A 19,695-nucleotide genomic window follows, 5' to 3' on the forward strand; every position below is an offset into this window, starting at 1 on the left:
ACTTATACGTTAAAGAATTACAGAAAGAAGGGGAAACTAAATCTTAAATCAGCAGAAGTAAATATAAAGATTAGAGGAGAATTAAATGAAATAAAAGAATAGAAAAACAATGGAGTTAATAAATCCAAAGTTGGTTGAAAAGATAAAATTGACAAACCCTTAGAAAAAACAGACATAACTCAAATCAGAAATGCAAATGGGGACATTACTTCTGACACTGCAAAATTAAAAGAATGATAAAAATACTATGAAAAATTGTAGGCTAAAAAATATATGATATAGATGAACAGACAAATTTCTAGAAAAACACAAATCACCAAAACTGACTCAAGAAGAAATAAAAATCTCAACAGACATATAATAACAAGCAAAGACATTGAATCTGTAACAAATCAGACTTAACAGATAAAATTTCTGGTCCAAATGGTACATGTAAAAATTAACACCCTGTTAATTTTAAAAGGCTTTTAACCAAGATTTGCTTATAATTAACAGGTTTTTGTTATTAATTCAGTTTTTAAAAAATTTAGCGACTAGGCCATATGTTGAAAAAACACTACAGTAATTTTGCTGACATAATGTTTCATACCTACAACTGTAGTCTATATATTTAAATGCAAGAGTCACCACTCTTAAACAGTGTTCAGGGAATGACTAGCAGGTGATCACGCTGCATCTCGTGGTAATTGGTTCTGCTGTCCTGTGGAGTGGCTTTCTGCAGCAGTTTTAATCTGTGGGGCTGACGTTCCGACGTGCACTAAGCCACACTTCATTTGTTTACTCACAGTGACTCATGAACACACCCATTCACTAGACCTACTCAGTATAAATTTAAAATTACAGTAATACATATAGAAAATTTTCTGTGAAATTAAACTTTTCATACATAATTTTAATTAAACGCACGTGTCTATATAAGTAAAAACAGGTCATTGAACTAATTTGTCAATTGTTTTAACATAAGCATTTGGAAAACCTGCTTTATTATATAACAGACTTTTGGCTTTAACAGACACCCTCACCTGAATTAGTCTGGTACATGAAGGTTTTGCTGTATATTCCTAAAAGAATTAAAATCAAGGACACAGACAGATTCTTTTTTTAAAAAAATATATTTTATTGTTTTTTTTTTACAGAGAGAAAGGGAGAGGGATAGAGAGTTAGAAACATGGATGAATCAGCTGCCTCCTGCACAATCCCTATTGGGTATGTGCCTGCAACCAAGGTACATGCCCTTGACCAGAATCGAACCTGGGACCCTTGAGTCCACAGGCTGATGCTCTATCCACTGAGCCAAACCGGTTAGGGCCAGACAGATTCTTGTATGCCAATGTTCATTGCAACATTTTTCTCAGTAGCTAAAAGGTGAAAGCAATCCAAGTGCCCTTCATTGGATGAATGAATAAACAGAAGGTGGTATATACATACAATAAAAAGGAACCATAAAAAGGAACAATATTCTGATACATATGCTACAATATGCATGAATCTTGAAAACATTGTGCTAAGTTAAAAAAAAAAAAGCCAGACACAAAAGGTCATATATTGTATGATGCCTTTTATGTGAAATATCCGTACTAGAGACAAATTCATAGAGACAGAAAGCAGGTTCATGGTTGTCCAGGGACAGAGGAAGTGAGGGGTGGGGAGTGATTATTTAATGAGCACAGGGTGTTCTGGAATGACAAAATAGTTTTGAAATTGAGTTTGTAGTTGCCCAACATTTTAAATGCACTAATTGCCACTGAATTGAACACTTTAAAAGGTTAATTTTTTTATGTTATTTGAATTATTCAATAAAAAGTTGTTTAACAGTTATATACTTGAGTTCTTACCACTCAGCAGTTATAATGGCTTTAAATGTCATCTTTCTCTTTCCAAATTATCTTTCATTGCTAACTTAATCTTGGCTCCATATATATGCACAGAATGAGGTGTGGAGCTAGGGAAAATGGCCTTTTTTCTTTTTTATTTGCTTCATTCAGTGATCATAAGTTGAAATACTTTGAAAAGATAGGTATGTCTGGTGAGTGTTCTGGAGCATTTTAGTCTAAGTCGTGTGTAACATTGAGACACTTCAATGGTCGAGCTGTGGTCGGCAAACTGCGGCTCGAGAGCCACATGAGGCTCTTTGGCCCCTTGAGTGTGGCTCTTTCTAAGCCTTAAGAGTACCCTAACTAAGTTAATAACAATGTACCTACCTATATAGTTTAAGTTTAAAAAATTTGGCTCTCAAAAGAAATTTCAATCGTTGTACTGTTGATATTTGGCTCTGTTGACTAATGAGTTTGCGGACCACTGGTCTAGAGGTCTGAGCTGTGAGCCCCTGGCTACTATTTCAGCATGCTTTCTTCCTTCTCATGCATAATTGGCATTTGTGTTAGGATTATATCTGTGTTGCTCCTAATAATAGCTCCTGCTCTCAGTCTACTGAGTCACATACAGGGGACATCAGGCAGAGAAATGCCATGGGCATGTAATTTCATGACTGTCAAGTCCATGAATTCTGCCCCAGTGGCCTGAGCTTCCAGGGAGACCATCTGCGCCTGCTCTGACTTAAAACAGCATTGAGTAACTGAAAGGAGGTGACTTTTGCTATATCCCAGCTAGGAATTATTTATTGTCAGCAACAGACTTCATTTTGGTAAGTCAGGTATTCAGCATGATGCTTCTAACACAATTCAGTAGCACAGCCCCATTTTCAAAATAATGCAATATATTAAGAACTATTTCTCAACACAAAATCTGCATTATTGCAATGAATACCTATATACATAATGTAAACAATCACCAAAATGGCAGAGTGTGCCAGGACCCCTGCCTTTGAAGAAGAAACGTACACAATATAAAGGAAATTAAATACTACTTCAAGACAATATACCATAACAGCTCACAGGATTGGAGATTGCTTTCTTCTATTGAGGGTCAAGTGAAATATTTATGTTTAATATTTGTTCTTAATTATACCTAATATTTCAAATGAGTCCTATCAAGTTCAAAATTTTAGTGTCCCAAATTTCATCAACATATACTAAAACCCCATTTTACTATTTACCCACATAAGAGAATTAATCTAGTTGGGAATGCTCAGTATAAAAAGGCCCCATACTTAAAGCAATACTCCACCCTGTGGTAGAGTATAAAAACGCATAGAAATTCTTTCAATAACAAAGAAATGATTGCAAATTTAATGCCTCTGAAATAGGCTTTTTTTTTTCCTGACTTGGAGATAATGCAAGATTTTTTTTTTATAATGACTTCTGAAATAATGATTCAAAAGTATAATTTCCATCTAATTAGGAGAAAATAGACCTTTGTGATAAATAAACATGCTCTCTGTGATATTATTGACTAATTTTAATGTGCATATATTGATAAAAAACACATTTTAAATTTAAAATAGAGGTGTTGTGTTAGTTTTCTTTAATAAAAAACAAAGCAGAGACTTTCTAAAATATTAGAAAAGTCAAATATAAAACTAAAATTAATATATGTACATGTTACACATTGATAATATAAGTGATTTTATAAATCATGATTCCACCATAACATACTTGATAACAAAAGAATTATGTTATGGTGAAGAGAAGCCCAAAGCTTAAAAAAAAAGAACTAAAAATCCAGCCTATTATTCAGAAATCTATATGGCCATTACAGTTTCTAATTTAAAATCTGATCTTAATCATTTTAAAGTTTAGTAGTAAAAGTGTTTTGAGATTCTTAAGGGTATATTTTTCTCTGTGGCATTTTTGGTTTTGCTTTTTCAGGAAGAACATCTCTAAAGTATGTTAATACATTTTGCAGGAACAAAGTTTTCTTAGAAAAATCTGTGCAAAGCAAGAATTGATGTTTTAAATAGTTACCATTAGTCGTGGGCAACCATAGCTAGCCAATGGATCAAGTCTTTTTCCTTCACTACCTCGAAACTGTAACATCCCTACATGACAAACCTTATTGTCCCTACTTGAGAGGAAATAGGTTTAGAGTTAAGTAATCTGCCCAAGGATTTGGAACCCTAATAATGCCAGGGTTCAAACCCTGCCACTCCATAAATACCCTTCTCCTTTTCAAGGCAAGGGCAAACGGGCTCATTTATGAAACAAATTTTACAAGTTATGTGAGGACTGGTTTTGTTTTTAAAATATATTTTTTAAATAAATCTCTATTGTTCAGATTATTACAGATGTTCCTCTTCCCCCCCCCCCATAACTCCCCTCCACCTGGTTCCCACCCCACCCCATGCCCTTACCCCCCTCCACTGTCCTCATCCATAGGTGTAAGATTTTTGTCCAATCTCTTCCCGCACCCCCCACACCCTCTTCCCCCCAAGAATTGTCAATCCACTCCCTTTCTATGCCCCTGCTTCTGTTATATTCACCAGTTTATTCTTACTTAATTTTTAGATTCACTTGTCCATAGATATTTGTTGTCACTTTGTTGTACATAATTTTTATCTTTACCTTTTCTTCTTCTTCCTCTTCTTAAAGAATATCCTTTAGCTTTTCATATAATCCTGGTTTGGTGGTGATGGACTCCTTTAGCTTTTTCTTGTCTGTGAAGCTCTTTATCTGACCTTCAATTCTACGTGCTAGCTTTGCAGTAATGATTTCACAGAGAGGGAAACATCCAAGATGAAAGAGAATCATTGAGCCCTAACCAGTTTGACTCAGTGGATAGAGCATCAGCCTGTGGACTCAAGGGTCCCAGGTTCGATTCTGATCAAGGGCATGTACCTAGGTTGCAGGCACATCCCCAGTAGGGAGTGTGCAGGAGGCAGCTGATCGATGTTTCTCTCTCATTGATGTTTCTAACTCTCTATCCCTCTACCTTCCTCTCTGTAAAAAATCAATAAAATATATAAAAATAAAAATCATCATTCTCCCCTTTAAAAAAAGAAAGAGAATCATTGATTGGCTGCCTCCTGCATGCCCCACACTGAGGATCAAGCCTCGGGTATGTGCCCTGATTGGGAATCGAACCTTGATCTCCTCACTCATAGGTCGACGCTCAACTACTGAGTAACACTGGCCAGGGTGTTGTGGGTTTTTTGTTTTGTTTTGTTTTAACAAATGGGAAATAGTATTAAATTTATATAAAACCAATGATTAAAGATACATTGCTATTATCAAAAAAGTTTCAAAAGGTAAATGTCAGGCAATGTGTGAATTTATTGTGTGTGAGTTAACAATACAAGAGTTAGAAGTTTCACCTGAGATCAGGATAAATTCGCCTTTTATTAAAATGTCAGGTCTGATTTTAAATATCATGATGAAAATACAGGTGAACGAATTGAGGAAGATCCAACAGGAGTTATTCACTGTTAGCACATCCTGAAGTAACCGGCAGTGCTCTCAGTTAACCTACATGAAATATCTTGAAAGTACTTAAGAGGAAGAGCTGAAGGGCAGAAACATTACTTAGGGACTAGACTCAGGGATGGGCAAACTTTTTGACTGAAGGGCCACAATGGGTTCTTAAACTGGACCGGAGGGCCAGAACAAAAGCATGGATGGAGTGTTTGTGTGAACTAATATAAATTCAAAGTAAACATCATTACATAAAAGGGTACGGTCTTTTTTTTCAATAGTTTTATTCATTTCAAATGGGCTGGATCCAGCCCGCGGGCCATAGTTTGCCCATGGCTGGCTAGACAAAGGACATATTTATCAAAATTGCCAAACATGTCAAAAATATTATATGGATGGAGTATATCTCTTTGGGGGAAAGAATTATGATTCCTTAATTTCCATAAAGTGATTACTTTTAGGGAAATGGAAAGAAATGTGCTTTGGAGATGTTCTCAAAAGTTTGCAAAAACCATCCAGATGTACTTGCATCTCTGCTTTTTAAAGGGGCTTTTATTTATTTTTTATTTATTTTTATAGCAAATGCTTCTTGAATATTTAATTGGTTGGTTGGTTGTTTGTTTTTTTGTGTTTTTTTTCGTTTTTTTTTAATTTTTATTATTAGTTAAGGTATTACAAATGTGTCCTCATCCCTCCCCATTAACCCCCAACCTCCCCCACACACACAAACTCATGCTCCCATCCCCCTGTTGTCCATGTCCATTGGTTTGGCTTATATACATACATGTATACAAGTCCTTCGGTTGATCTCTTCCCCTTACCCCCGCCCTCCCCTACTTTCCTTCTGGAGATTGATAGCCTGATCGCTGTTTCTCAGTCTTTGGATCTGTCCCTTTTCATCAGTCTATGTTGTTCTCTAGAATCCACAAATGAGTGAGATCATGTGGTGTTTATCTTTCTCTGACTGGCTTATTTCACTTAGCATAATGCTCTCCAGTTCCATCCATGCTGTTGCAAAAGGCAAGAGTTCCTTAAAGGGCCTTTTAAAGGCAGGAAGAATTCTCTTAGAAATGAGAAAAACAAAATCAGCAATCTTGGGGTCTTATGGTCCTCACTCAAAGAGCTGGTATCCTAAGCCTTTCTTATTTAGCTTGTATTTATCTTTATTATTGAGAATATTACAGATGTCCCCCGTTTTCCCCCCATTGACTCCCCACCCTGTTGTCTGTGTCCATGGACAATGCACATATGCATCTAAGTTCTTTGGTTGCCAACAGTTCTCAACCTGTGGGTCGTGACCCCTTTGGTGGTCGAACGACCCTTTCACAGGGGTCGCCTAAGACCATTCTGCATATCAGATATTTACATTATGATTCATAACAGTAGCAACATTACAGTTATGAAGTAGCAACAAAAATAATTTTATGGTTGGGTCACAACATGAGGAACTGTCTTTAAAGGGTCAGAAGGTTGAGAACCACTGGGTTAAACTCTGCCTGCCCCACTTCCTCTTCTGAGATGTCTGTGTCATGCTTCCATGCCTCTGAACCGCTTTTGTTCATCAGTTTTATTCAGTAGATTCCAAATGAGTGAAATCATGTGATACTTGTCTTTCTCTAACTGGCCTATTTCACTTAGCATATTCTCCAGGTCCCTTCAAGCTGTCTCAAAGGATAAGATAAGAGATCCTTCTTTTTCACTACTATGTAGTATTCCATGGTATAAATGTACCACAGCCTTTTTATCCACTCATCTACTGATGGGCACTTGGGGCTGTTTCCAAATCTTAGCTATTGTACATTGTGCTGCTAATGAACATAGGGGTGCAAATATTTTTTCTGATTGGTGTTTCAGGTTTTTTAGGATATATTCCTAGAAGTGGAATCACTGGATTAAACTGTGCAATTTTTAATTTGTTGAGTCAACTCCATGCTGTTTTCCTTAGTGGTTGCACCAGTCTGCATTCCACTAGCAGTGCACTAGGGTTCCCTTTTCTCCCCATCTTTGCCAGCATTTGTTTGCTGATTTATTGATGGTAGCCATTCTGGCAGGTGTGATCTCATTGTCCTTTTAATTTGTGTCTCTCTGATAGTGACTTTGAGCACTTTTTCATGTCTCTTGGACATCTGTATGTCCTCTTTGGAGAAGTGTCTATTCAGGTCCTTTGTTCATTTTTAATTGGATTGTTTGTCTTCCTTTTATTGAGTTGTATGAGTTCTTCACATATTTTGTAAATTAACCCCTGATCAGATGTTTCATTAGCAAATATGGATTCCCTTTGCATTTGAGGATAGTTTCTTTAGCTGTGCAGTAGCTTTTTAGTTTGATGTAGTCCCATTTGTTTATTTTTTTCTTGTTTCTCTTGCCCTAAGCAATGAATGCATCTATGAAAATTCTGCTAAAGTGAGATAGCTAAGATTTTGCTACCCACCCATGTTTTCTTCTAAGATTAATAATGCATTTTATATATAGTACAGATGATATTTTATTAGGAAAATCATCCATACCCACAAACCACTTTAATAGCAGAAAAATCAACCTTTAGAAGTCAAAATAAATATGTAAATGTTATTTTGTAAGAGTTCAAATTAGACATAAGGAATATTGAATTGTTTTGAAAACAATTGATTTCAGGGAGTAAGGGAGAGGGAGAGATAGAAACATCAACGATGAGAGAATCATGGATTGGCTGCCTCCCACATGCCCCCTACTAGGAATCAAGCCCACAGCAACCCAGTCATGTACCCTGACTGGGACTCAAACCATGATCACCTGGTTCATGGGTCTACAATTAACCACTGAGCCACACCAACTGGGCTTTTTTTTAAAAAAAAAAAAAACAACTCAAGAGTAAAGTTTCTAATAGGGATACGTTTGAACTAGATTACAGTAGTTAAGATGCTTGAAAGAACTGTGCTTGGATCACAGTTAATTTGCACACACTATTTTGTAGAAAAAGGTCAAAGGGTCACATGAACTGGAAGTTATAAAATTTTATACACAAATGTATATTCATTCGAGAATTTGAAAGTCTTAAGACACTGCATGTATTTTTTCTTATTTAAAAGTGTGTGCCAAAAGAGAATAAAATGTATAAGAATATATTGCATTTTAAACGCACTAAGATTTTTAAATTAAATACTGTGAAACTGATACCACTGCCTATCCATAACAATGGCCAGAAAGAAAAAGGGGGAGGGGGGAGCTGGCAGTACTAATTGCTGGAGAGGATGCAGAGCAACAATAACTCTTATTCATTGCTGATGTGAATGTAAACTGAGTCAGCTATTTTGGAAGGCAGTTTGGCATCTTATAAACAGTCCAGCAGTTGCACTCAGGTATTTGCCGAACTGATCTGAAATATTATGGCAGCCTTCTTCAGAACTGCCAACATGTAGAGGCAACAGAGAGGTCCTCTGAAGGATGGACGCAAACCACCACGACACAGCCATACACTGGATACTCTTCTGCAATAAAAGGGGATGAGCTCTCAAGCCATCGACAGAGAACATTAAATGCATGTAGCTAAATAAAAGAAGCCATCGTTGTGTAAGTTAGCTGTTCTTCCTTTCTTTATGTATATCCGAGTGTCTGAACTATTTTTTGTCTCTTTGAATAACTTTTTTTCTGTAAAAGAACATTTATTTGATAAATAGAGGTAGGAAGAGTAATTCCTAAAAGAAATGGGCTTAGGAACAAGTTATGGAGGTAAAGGGCCTTTAGAGCTTGGGAGTGAGCAAATGGTAAGGTGCCTGGGGTGGGGAGGGGCAGGTAGGGGGAAGAGAAAAGAAATGCAAGGGCCTGCTCCCTGGAGGGAGAGCACTGGGCCCTCCACACCTGGAAAACTGCTGAGCAGTCTATCGAGATATTCCCCCGGGATCTCCCCGAATAGTTTAATGGGGGGGGGTTTGTGTGTGTGTGTTTTGTTTTTTTTTGTTTGTTTGTTTTTTTTTTTGCAAAGCCAGTGTACTGGCAATAAATTCCCCCAATTTTTGTTTGAGAACGTATTTATTTCTCCTTCACTTTTGAAGGGTAATTTCACACGGTACAGAATATTAGGTTGGTGGTATTTTTCTCTTATTTACATGGTTCCACAGGAGAAACCAATGTAATTCTTACATTTGTCCCTCCACAGGTAAGGTGTTCCCCCCCTGGGTTTTTCTTCTATTTACTATAATTGGAAAGTGATATGCCTAGGTGTTGGTTTTGGCACTTATTCTGTGTTCCGAGTTTCCTGGATCTGTGGCTTGGTATCTGGGCAAATTCTCAGTCGTTACTCTTTCAAATGTCACTTTGATCTCTGTCTCCATCTGATATTCCTATTATGCGCATATTATGCCTTTTGTAGTTTCTCACAGCCCTTGGATATTGTTTTTGTTCTTTGCGCTTCAGTTTGGAGGTTTCTATTATTTCCTTAAGCTCAGAGATTCTTTCCTTGACTGTTTCTGGTCTAATAAGCTATCTAAGGTATTCATTTCTGTCACAGCGTTTCTGATGTCCAGCATTTCTTTTTGGACCTTTCTTTGGATTTCTATCTCTCTGCTCATATCGTCCATCTCTGCTTACATTCTACTTTATGCGTTGAAACAGCATATTAACATAACTTTATTTCCTAGTCAGGTAATTCGAACATCTCTGCTGTCTGGTTCTGATGCCTGCTATTCCTTCAAATTGTGGGGGTTTTTTTTCCTTTCAGTATGCCTCGTCTATGTTTCGTGATAGTTGGACATGATGTACCAGGTTTAAGTACATAGGCTGTTAGCAATGTGGTAATAGGTTGTGTGTGAAGGGGAAGCATTCTGTAGTCCTAGGAGTAGGTAGGTCTGTTTTGGTGAGCCTGTGCCTCTCTAGACTGTGACCTTCACAAGTTTATTTTGTCCCTCCTCTTAGGTGGTCGATGGCCAGAGAGGGCCAGGGTTGGGCTCTTCCCTTCTCTCACAATGCAACCTAGACCTGAATAGTATTTTTCCTTCCCGAGCTGGTCAGGCTCAGGTGAACCAATTTCTGAGAATAGCTGTCCTTAAGAACAGAGTGCTCTGGCATATTTCAAAGTGGTTCCCTTCCCTCCCCTGGCCAGAAGTACAAGGGGCTTTCCCTCCGATATTTACCATGATAACCTGGTCACCGGGATAAGCTCCTGGAGGAAAATCTCTCAGTAGTGTGCCTGCCCCCCTGCCCCCCCCCCTCCCATGACTGGGCTCCCCTGGAGTTTTTAACGTTTAGACTTGTCTTTACTGATCCAGCTGCAACTTGTCAATGACAGCCCAGGTTTTCCTTCTCTGGCCCTGGCTTCTGCTGGGGACAGCTGGGACTCCCTGTATTTGCCTCTCTCCACTCTGGGGGGAGTGGTTTGCCCTGTGACTTCTCCCTGTGGATCCAAGAAGAGTTATTTTGTTTTCTCAGCTTCTTGTCTTTTCAGCTTCTTTCTGTTAGGGATGGAGTGTCGACTTCCAGGCTCTTCTCCTATGTAAAACCGGAAACTGGAAGTCCTCCCATGTGTTTCTAACAAGTTTTTCATAATTTAGGTACATTTATGGGGAGTAAACTAATGGGGAGGATGCCATGAAACAAATACCTATACTGCACATTTAGTAACTGGAGGGGATTTGAAGGGCTCATCTACTCCACGAAGGATTATTTCCAGTATACGAAGGATTCAGCCAGGAGATGTGAAGGGAAATGGGGGGTGGAGAAAAGAGTTTCAGTGGAAGGATATGAGAAAGTGAGAAGAGTCAACAGACAAGAACAGTGAGAAGGGAGTTGTTACTGTACCCTGGGAGCTGTGAAATTGGAATGTTTCTTTAAATGCTCTACAGAAGGAAAAATATTAAAAGTAATGAAATGCAATCTCTCAAGTGCAGACATGAGAAATTAAAGATCCCTATTAATGGTCTGTCATCTTCACCCCATAGTGCTGGTAGGGCCCAAGCATACTCCTCTTTCCTTGACCTCATTCTGCTCACAGAAACCTCAGCTATTAGGACTTGTTTCCTGGCTACCTTCAAGAAAAATTATATGTTTTAAATTTTTTTTAACACAGTTGACTCTTCTTGAATAAATTCACTTCTGGAAAAAAATTTTCAGTTAAAAATTTTCAGTTAAATTTATCACTTTTTACCTAATATCACATTTAAGTTTCTGTCCAATTTTATACTATTATAATCAACTTAACTTTTACATGTTCAAGTTATTTTAGTGATTACTTTGTCATGTAGTTAACTATAATTAAGTGGTAAAATTGAGTTATTTTAATCTTGCATACATCTCTCCAGTCCTTAATTATTTCTATTCTTATCAAAATAACCTTCAATTTGTTAGCCAGATCCATGTCTTTTATATACAGCATTATACTTTATAATAACTGCTTGAAAGTTTTTAAGATCTTTTTCATATTGAACTTTAGGATTGGACAGTTTTCATTAGAAAAAAATATGTAGAAATTGCAAAAATATGTCAAAATATCTTCCCCTGCCCATTCATCTTATCAGATTTGCAACCTGAGCAATCAATTTAGGACTGAAATTTAGGACTGCCTTATAGTATAAATAAAAAGTGAGGATAATTACTATAAACATTGTTTTATCTTGAAACACATTTATCCCTCACTTCATTAAGCAAACAAATATTTCTACATTACTTACTGATCCAATAGTTGGCTGATTGATGATTAAAAACGCTGTTAATTCCTCCCTCCCCCATACATGTTTTCTGTTTGGGGGGTTGGTTTTTTAAAGAGTAAACTATATCTTTTATAAAATAATGTTACCGTGACTTCCAGATTTACCCTACAAATCTTGCCCATTTTGTGAGAAAGGTGACAGTTTTCTAACAATGGTCCTCCACCATAAGCAAACGTTAACTCATTCACATTATTTGGCCATCAGAAGTCTGAACTATACTGACACAATCCAGAACATGGAACATTGCATTTTAAAAGATTTTTAGTTCAAAGGGTCCTCTATAGGGGAAGGAACAATGTGGATACCACCTGTCAGTCACACGTGTACCCTTCTTTATCCTTAACATGAAACCTGCAAATAGTACGTTTTCAATACTCTTTTTTTTAAAAAATCTCATCAATGTTCTTTATATACTTTGGTCACTCTTATAAAATTGGGGGTGGGGGGAGGTAGTTAGAAGGAAAATTACATTTTCAAAATACTGAATAACACCCATTCACAAGCAAATACAAGTAGTTACAAGTCTAGATAGTTCCTCCAAATAGCGAACATGCCACATGCTCACAAGTGTAGCTCTACAGTGCCCAAATGCAGCAGGGTAGTCACAAAACTCAACTTTATTCAGATGAGGAAGGAGAAGAGAAATGCCTTATTTATTTCAGTAATGGGTATCTATCAGAAATCCGAGCAACTTTCTATCACATTTAAAGTGTATTTTAAATACTGCAATAAGCTTATATAATTAACATAAGTCAAAGCCTTACAGTAACCAGTCCCTAATAATAAATTGTAAAAGGTTCTTTGGTTCCAAGAAACAGAACTCCCTCAAAAGGATTCAAATTAAAAGGATGTTTATCATATCATAGAGAATACTCTCATGGAAGCCAAAAGCAGGAAATACAGCCAGGACTTACATGAGGTAGACATTTGGCTGGCAGCCAGCCTCTCCAACTATCCCTCTGGGTCGTACAATCTATCATCTTCTCACAGATAACAAGCTCTGTGTGCAAGGCCCTAATTTTTGCTTGTTAGTAATTTAGTTTGCACCAGAATCTAGCTGACATTATCTCTGTTCTTCATGAATTTACAACTCCAAAGTCCATATAATATGCCGGTTCAGTTTCTGTTTTTCTACCCCAACTTCTTCAGAAAGAGAGCTTGACTGTTTCAGCTTGTGTCACTGTTCATCCCTGATAAAATCAGTGTGGCTAGAAAACTGTAGGTGTATGATACAAAGTCCCCTACTGGGACTGTGGGCTAGACCTGATTGGGTTAAAAGAGGGTGTGCAAGGAAGAGAGAACTTCATTTCTAGTCATATCTAAAGAGCATTTCTCTTACCACTTATTTGTGATGAGGATTTTAAATTGTATACTTCCTTATGCTATTAAGTCATGTGGTTTCATTGCAATAGTTATTTTTATAGACTTTTAGGTATTATATATACAGGCAGTCCTCAGGCTACGTCGCCATCTCCATTTATTAAAAAAAGTTCCATCATTTTGACGTATGTACATATGTGCTTTATGTTTTTTGTTATTTATTTACCACAAGGTCAGGAATTGTTATCCTTCTTTTAAATGATTTTTACTGTTTCACCTCATTACTGCTGTGTATGTGCTTATGTAGGTGGGTTCGGACTTAAGGCGAAGGAACGGATCTCCAACATAACCTGAGGATCTACTGTATCTAAGCATATAAAAAAAGCATACCTGAATCAATAACTTAAGCTTACTGGACAGTAAAATAACACCTGAAACCTATTACATCATCTGTTAAACAGGAGTAATATAATTGATTTAATTATTACATACAGGTTGAAAACCATGAATGTGTGTGTATATATATATATATATATATATATATATATATATATATATATATATATATATATATATATATACTACAGGCCCGGTGCACAAAAATTTGTGCACTGGGGGGGGGGTAAGGGGGGGTCCCTCGGCCTGGCCTGTGCCCTCTGGCAGTCTGGGACCCCTCGGGAGATAACGCCCTGCTGACTTAGGCCTGCTCCCCGGTGGCAGAGGGCAGGCCCAATCCCTAGGTGCAGCCCCTGGTCGGGCTCAGAGCAGGGCCGATTGGGGAGTTGGGGCACCGCCCCCTGTCACACACAGAGCAGGGCCCGTGGGGGGGGGGGAGGGTTGAGGCGCTGCCCTCTATCACCCACAGAGCAGGGCCGATCAGGGGGTTAGGGCGCCGCCACTGTCACACTCAGGGCAGGGCCGATGGGGAGGTTATGGCTCTACCCTGTCACACACAGAGCAGGGCCTGTTGGGGGGGGGGTATTGGGGCGCCGCACCCTGTCACACACACAGCCGCAGGGCGATCAGGAGGTTGGGGAGCAACCCCGTATCAGGCACAGAGCAGGGCTGATCAGGAGGTTGGGGCGCCTTCCCCTGTCACAAACAGAGCAGGGCCGATAGGGAGGTTGTGGCCCCGCCCCCTGTCACACACAGAGCCACAGGGCTATCAGGGGGTTTGGGCGCTGCCCCCTGTCACGCTGATCCCGGTGCCGGGAGGCCCCTCAGCTCCACTGATCCCGGTGCTGTGAGGCATATTACCTTTTTGCTATATTGGGGTGCCTGGACAGCCTGGGTGAGGGGATGATGGCTGTTTGCAGCTGGTCACACACCCTTCAGGGTGGGGGTCCCCACTGGGGTGCCTGGCCAGTCTGGGTGAGGGGCTGAGGGCTGAAGCTCCCAACTGTTCCTTTTTTTTTTTTTTTTTTTTATTCTGGGCCAGCTTTAGCTCTGGCTCCAGCGCTCAGGCCTCTGCTGCTGAAAGCAGGCATCTGGTTTGTGTTCTATAATCGAAACAATGTATAACTCCATCTCTGAGATCCCGGCTCGCTGAAAGCAGGTTTCTGGGGTTTTGTTTAGTTTCTATATTTGTTACAATGTTTCAAACTGCAGGCTCAGAGGCCAGCAAGGCAGGCGGGGAACGTTGGTTTCCTCTGTCACTGAAGCAAGCAAGCCTCGTGTTCGTTTCAAGCTGCCGGCCGCCATCTTGGCTGGCAGTTAATTTGCATATCGCCCTGATTAGCCAACGGGAAGGGTAGCGGTCGTACACTAATTACCATGTTTCTCTTTTATTAGATGGGATATGTAAATTTGTAATTTGAAACCAAAACAGGTAAAACATATTTCATGTGACATGTAACATTTTAATTCTTCTTTTTTCCCCGATGACAGGTCTTTACTTATCCTTGATATAACTAATACTAAAACAATTATTGGGCAACACCATTAATTCCTTCAAAGTAGTTTCTTTAGTCTAGATTATTGGTCAAGGTTAAATCATGTCAAAGATCAAAAAGATGTAACTTTATTTGAACTCATCATGTCTCATTTTTCTACCTTGCTCACTCTAGCCACAGTTATCCTTGATCAGGAAATACTTCAGAAATCTGAAACCCACACTTCTCCCATCTTTAGGCCTCCACTGAACTCTAAAATTCTCTACCTCTAGAATTGATCGCCTTCTAATAGAGCCTTAATTTACTATCCTGTTAAAAACGGTAAACCTCCCCACACTAACATGTCTTTTGCCTTATTTTTGTCTCATAACATTTATCATCTGACATATTACCATGTACTTAAATTTTTGTCTGTGTCCTCCACTAAATAGGCAGTTTGTCTCTTGTTTTCTGACATAATTCTAGTACCTAAAATCTAAGTCTGGCACATAATAGGCATACACCAAGTATTGGTTGCAGGAATGAATGGCTTAGCCCAGTGGTCAGCAAACTGCCGCTCGCGAGCCACATGCGGCTCTTTGGTCCCTTGAGTGTGGCTCTTCCACAAAATACCGACTTCTGCGTATGGGCCATGAAGTTTCAATCGCACTGTATGTGCGCGCCCGCCCGCAAGTGGTATTTTGTAGAAGAGCCACACTCAAGGGGCCAAAGAGCCGCATGTGGCTCGCCAGCCGCAGTTTGCCGACCATGGGCTTAGACGAAAAACCAGAAACTGTCTAAATGTAACAAAGCAACTGACCTTTTTAAGGTGTGAGTATATTCACATTCAGCCTCACAAAATAACTGTAAGCCTTGTGGTACGCCAACCTGTGATATCAAGTAGGTTATGTAGTCTGAAACCAAAATTGACAAAAAATGCAATTTTAGCCCTGGCCGGGTGGCTCAGTTTGTTGGAGGTTGCAACCAAAAGGTTGCAGGTGCCATTCCAAATCAGAGCACATACCTAGATTGTGGGTTTAATCCAGTCGGGTCCAAACAGGAGGCAACTGAATGATGTTTCTCTCTCAAATCAATAAAAATAATTTCCTCAGAGGATTATTTAAAATGCAATTTTAGTTTTAAAAAATCCATGTAATACATTAAATGCAAAGCTTTTCAATTTTATTGGTATTATATATGTTTCCAAGACAAATTGATAGAAACTCCCCAGCTATGATTTCTGGAACCATACTGATCTCTACTTGAGATTAGAGCTGTCACTTTTACGATCTGAGTTGTTTCGGTCTATAAACTCTATTTGGAAAAAATTCAAAGTCCTTTAAATGTAGGTGGAGGAGTATTACTTCTTACTCCAACCTTCTCTTTCCTCTTTAAATCTAAGTGATGTTCTTAGAGCTGACAGAATAGAGAAATATGCATAGAAAATACATTTTAGAAACTTGTTTCACTACATAATTACTTTTAAGACATAAAAAAAAAAAGATGTCCAAAAACAAAGCTGGCCTTAGTCTTTTTTTTTTTTTTTTTTTTTTGAGCTTTAGTCCCGTCTGGTCCAAAGTGTTCATTTTGGACATTTTAGAGACCAAGGAAGTTTTCACCATTTATTTTTAAATGTGTTGGCAGAACAGGTTTTCCATATTTTGAAATAAATCAAACTCAAATGCAGAGACAGTTAACAAAGGAACCCAAATCCAGGCTGTTCCCTCCCTGTCACATGTGGATTGGGAAAATATACAGAATCTCTAACACTAGGCTGGATGAAAACAAGGCTGCTCTTGGCTTCCTTTAATCTGCTGACTACACCCACAAAGGCACTTTGGCATTCCTCTTTCTGTTTTCATTTGTTTTTCTTGCACGGAGCAATAAACAGCATGCCAGCACCACAAGCCACAGCCGCCAGGGCAATGAATGTGGAATCAAACAACGAATGGGAAGACTGGAATAAACTATGCTGCCCCAGGCCTGGTTAAAACTAATGAGTGACCTAAAAAACAAATGGCTTCTTTCCCATTTATTTTAATTTATGATTTTTGAAAGGAGGAAATGAATGAACCTAAGTATTTCACAGAAAAAAAAAATACAAACTTCCAGAACTATAGCTTACTCAATTTATAAATGCCTCGCCTAATCCTCCCACCACTTATGACCCCTTTGTGATGACACAGGCATATTACCTCTGGGTTATAAAAACAGAACATACATCTTCTCAAGGCTGTATGTTCCCAACTAGGATGATTCCTTTAGCAATAGCCTGAGGTTGCAATTTGCTGGTAGATTCAGATGTTAATAATGTATAATTAAGATGATTCTCCATGACTAAAATGTTGCTACTTCCATCTCATTACTTTTTCACTGAATAATGGAAGGTGCAACTCAGTCAAAACTCTATGGGGAAAGAAAAAAACAAAAAGTAAGTGTCACCATTTCAAAAATTATTTAATATGAAAATACTACATTTATTGAGTACCAAAATGTAGAAATCACCTTTTGGAGTATCTGCCAGAAAACAATGATTCCTTTTGGGGGGAAACTTATTTTAACAAGTCCTTACAAGTTATCATAAGTCTGAGTGCCAGGCTTATCTTAGTGCTACCAGGAATGCACAACATCCCTAAACTGGGCCAGATTCTTTCTGCTGAAAATTGGCCAGTGGGACTAACACTCTCCAAATGGTTGGGACTGCAAGTCTGCAGGGAAAGCCTATGAGTGCTCAAGAAAAACTCAGCCCTTCCCGGTACCTTCTAATATTTCTTGAGGTCCAGCTGCATTCTTGTCCTGGAATCCCTATGGCAGCCCTGAATTTTTACAACCAACTCTTATTCCCACTTATGGTTTCATTTGCTTGGAAAAAAATAATTCTAAATTATAACATGGGATTATGGGAAGATGACTCAATAAACTGAAATTCTGATGTGCTCCAACAGACAGATACAAAATGTCAATGCGATGGGTCAAGACAATGTAGCTTTGAAAAACAAAGCAAAACAAAAAGTTATTGGCATAAACTAGCTCTAAGAAGGTAAAGCTCCCCTTCAAACCATATTAGAATTAAGAAGTACTCTTCTCTTCTCTACAGGTGAATTACTCAGACCACTGGCCTGCACTCAAAAGGGTACAGAACAGGGGTTCTGTCCAGTGCACCTCCTGGACTGAAGGATACACGTTCCATGACTGTCCTATATACTCTGCAATAATAGGTCTTAGAGGGTAAGAGGGTACAAGAAGAATTAGAGTGTAATTGTTTTCATAACAATGCATCGTACCAGATGGGTACTTGAATTATCAGGGGGTGAGATGGGGGAGGAGAATCACTTTGTAAATTATGTAATTGACTTAACCATTATGGTATATACCTGAAACTAATAAAATAATGTTAATGTCAACTGTAATTAAAATTTTTTAAATTGTCAAATATATCATTAAAAAAATAAAAGGGTTGATGTGGTTAAGGTTAGGACCACCCAGATAATTTCTCTTTCTTAAAATCAACTGTGCCATGTAATTGTAATCATTGTAATCATAATTATATTATTATAATTATAAGGAATATAAGTATATATAATAAATAAAATTCAGCATCTACAGTTATGAGAATAAGGGTGGGACATATCAGGGGCCACGTAAGAATTCTGCCTACCATATTAGAATAACAGTACAGTCTTATAAAAGAATACATAAGTAGGTCTTCAAATCTGTAGAGAAAATATGGGTTAAATTAACAGTTTGGAAACATGTGAACATTAATTTGGGGAAAAAGTAAATTCCTGCATCAAACTACATACCAATCCAGAAGGACTAAAAAGTATCTGCCCAGCCAGTGTGGTTCAATGGTTGAGCATCAACCCATGAACAAATAAATGGTTCAACTTTCGGTCAGGGCAGGTACCTGAGTTGCAGGCTTGATCCCCAATAGGGGGCGGGCAGGAGGCAGCCAAGACAGATGATTCTCTCTTATCACTGATGTTTCTATCTCCTCCTTGCCCTCTGTGAAATCAATAAAAATGGTGTGGGGGTTTTTTTAAAGAAAATATGAGTTATCTTATAATCTTGGGATGTAAATGCCTTTATAAAAAAATAATGAAATAAAACTCAAGAGATCATTGATTAAATAAATATCTGAACAGCAAATGATAAAGCTAAAACAAATGACAAATTACAAAAATTGAACATATGCAGAAAAAAAACATCATCCCAATTATGGAGAGAGCTCTTGAAAAAGTTACAAATGGAAAAACACCACACAAAAATCAAAGGAACAAATGCATAGACAATAAGTGGTTCAAGCTCACTAAAAACCAAATCAGTATCAATTACACAGCATAATGTTTTCACCTATCAGACTGGCAAGATTTACAATGACCGGTAATCTCCGTGTTGGCATGGCTGCCAACCACACACTGTTCATAGGATTGCAAACTGGTACAATGTCCTGGAGGACAATCTGACAATCTGTATCAAAAACTGAAATTTATTCCTTTAATACAATTTCAGTTCTGG

This window comes from Myotis daubentonii, chromosome 10 (genome assembly GCF_963259705.1).
Source record: "Myotis daubentonii chromosome 10, mMyoDau2.1, whole genome shotgun sequence".
Lineage (NCBI taxonomy): Eukaryota > Metazoa > Chordata > Mammalia > Chiroptera > Vespertilionidae > Myotis > Myotis daubentonii.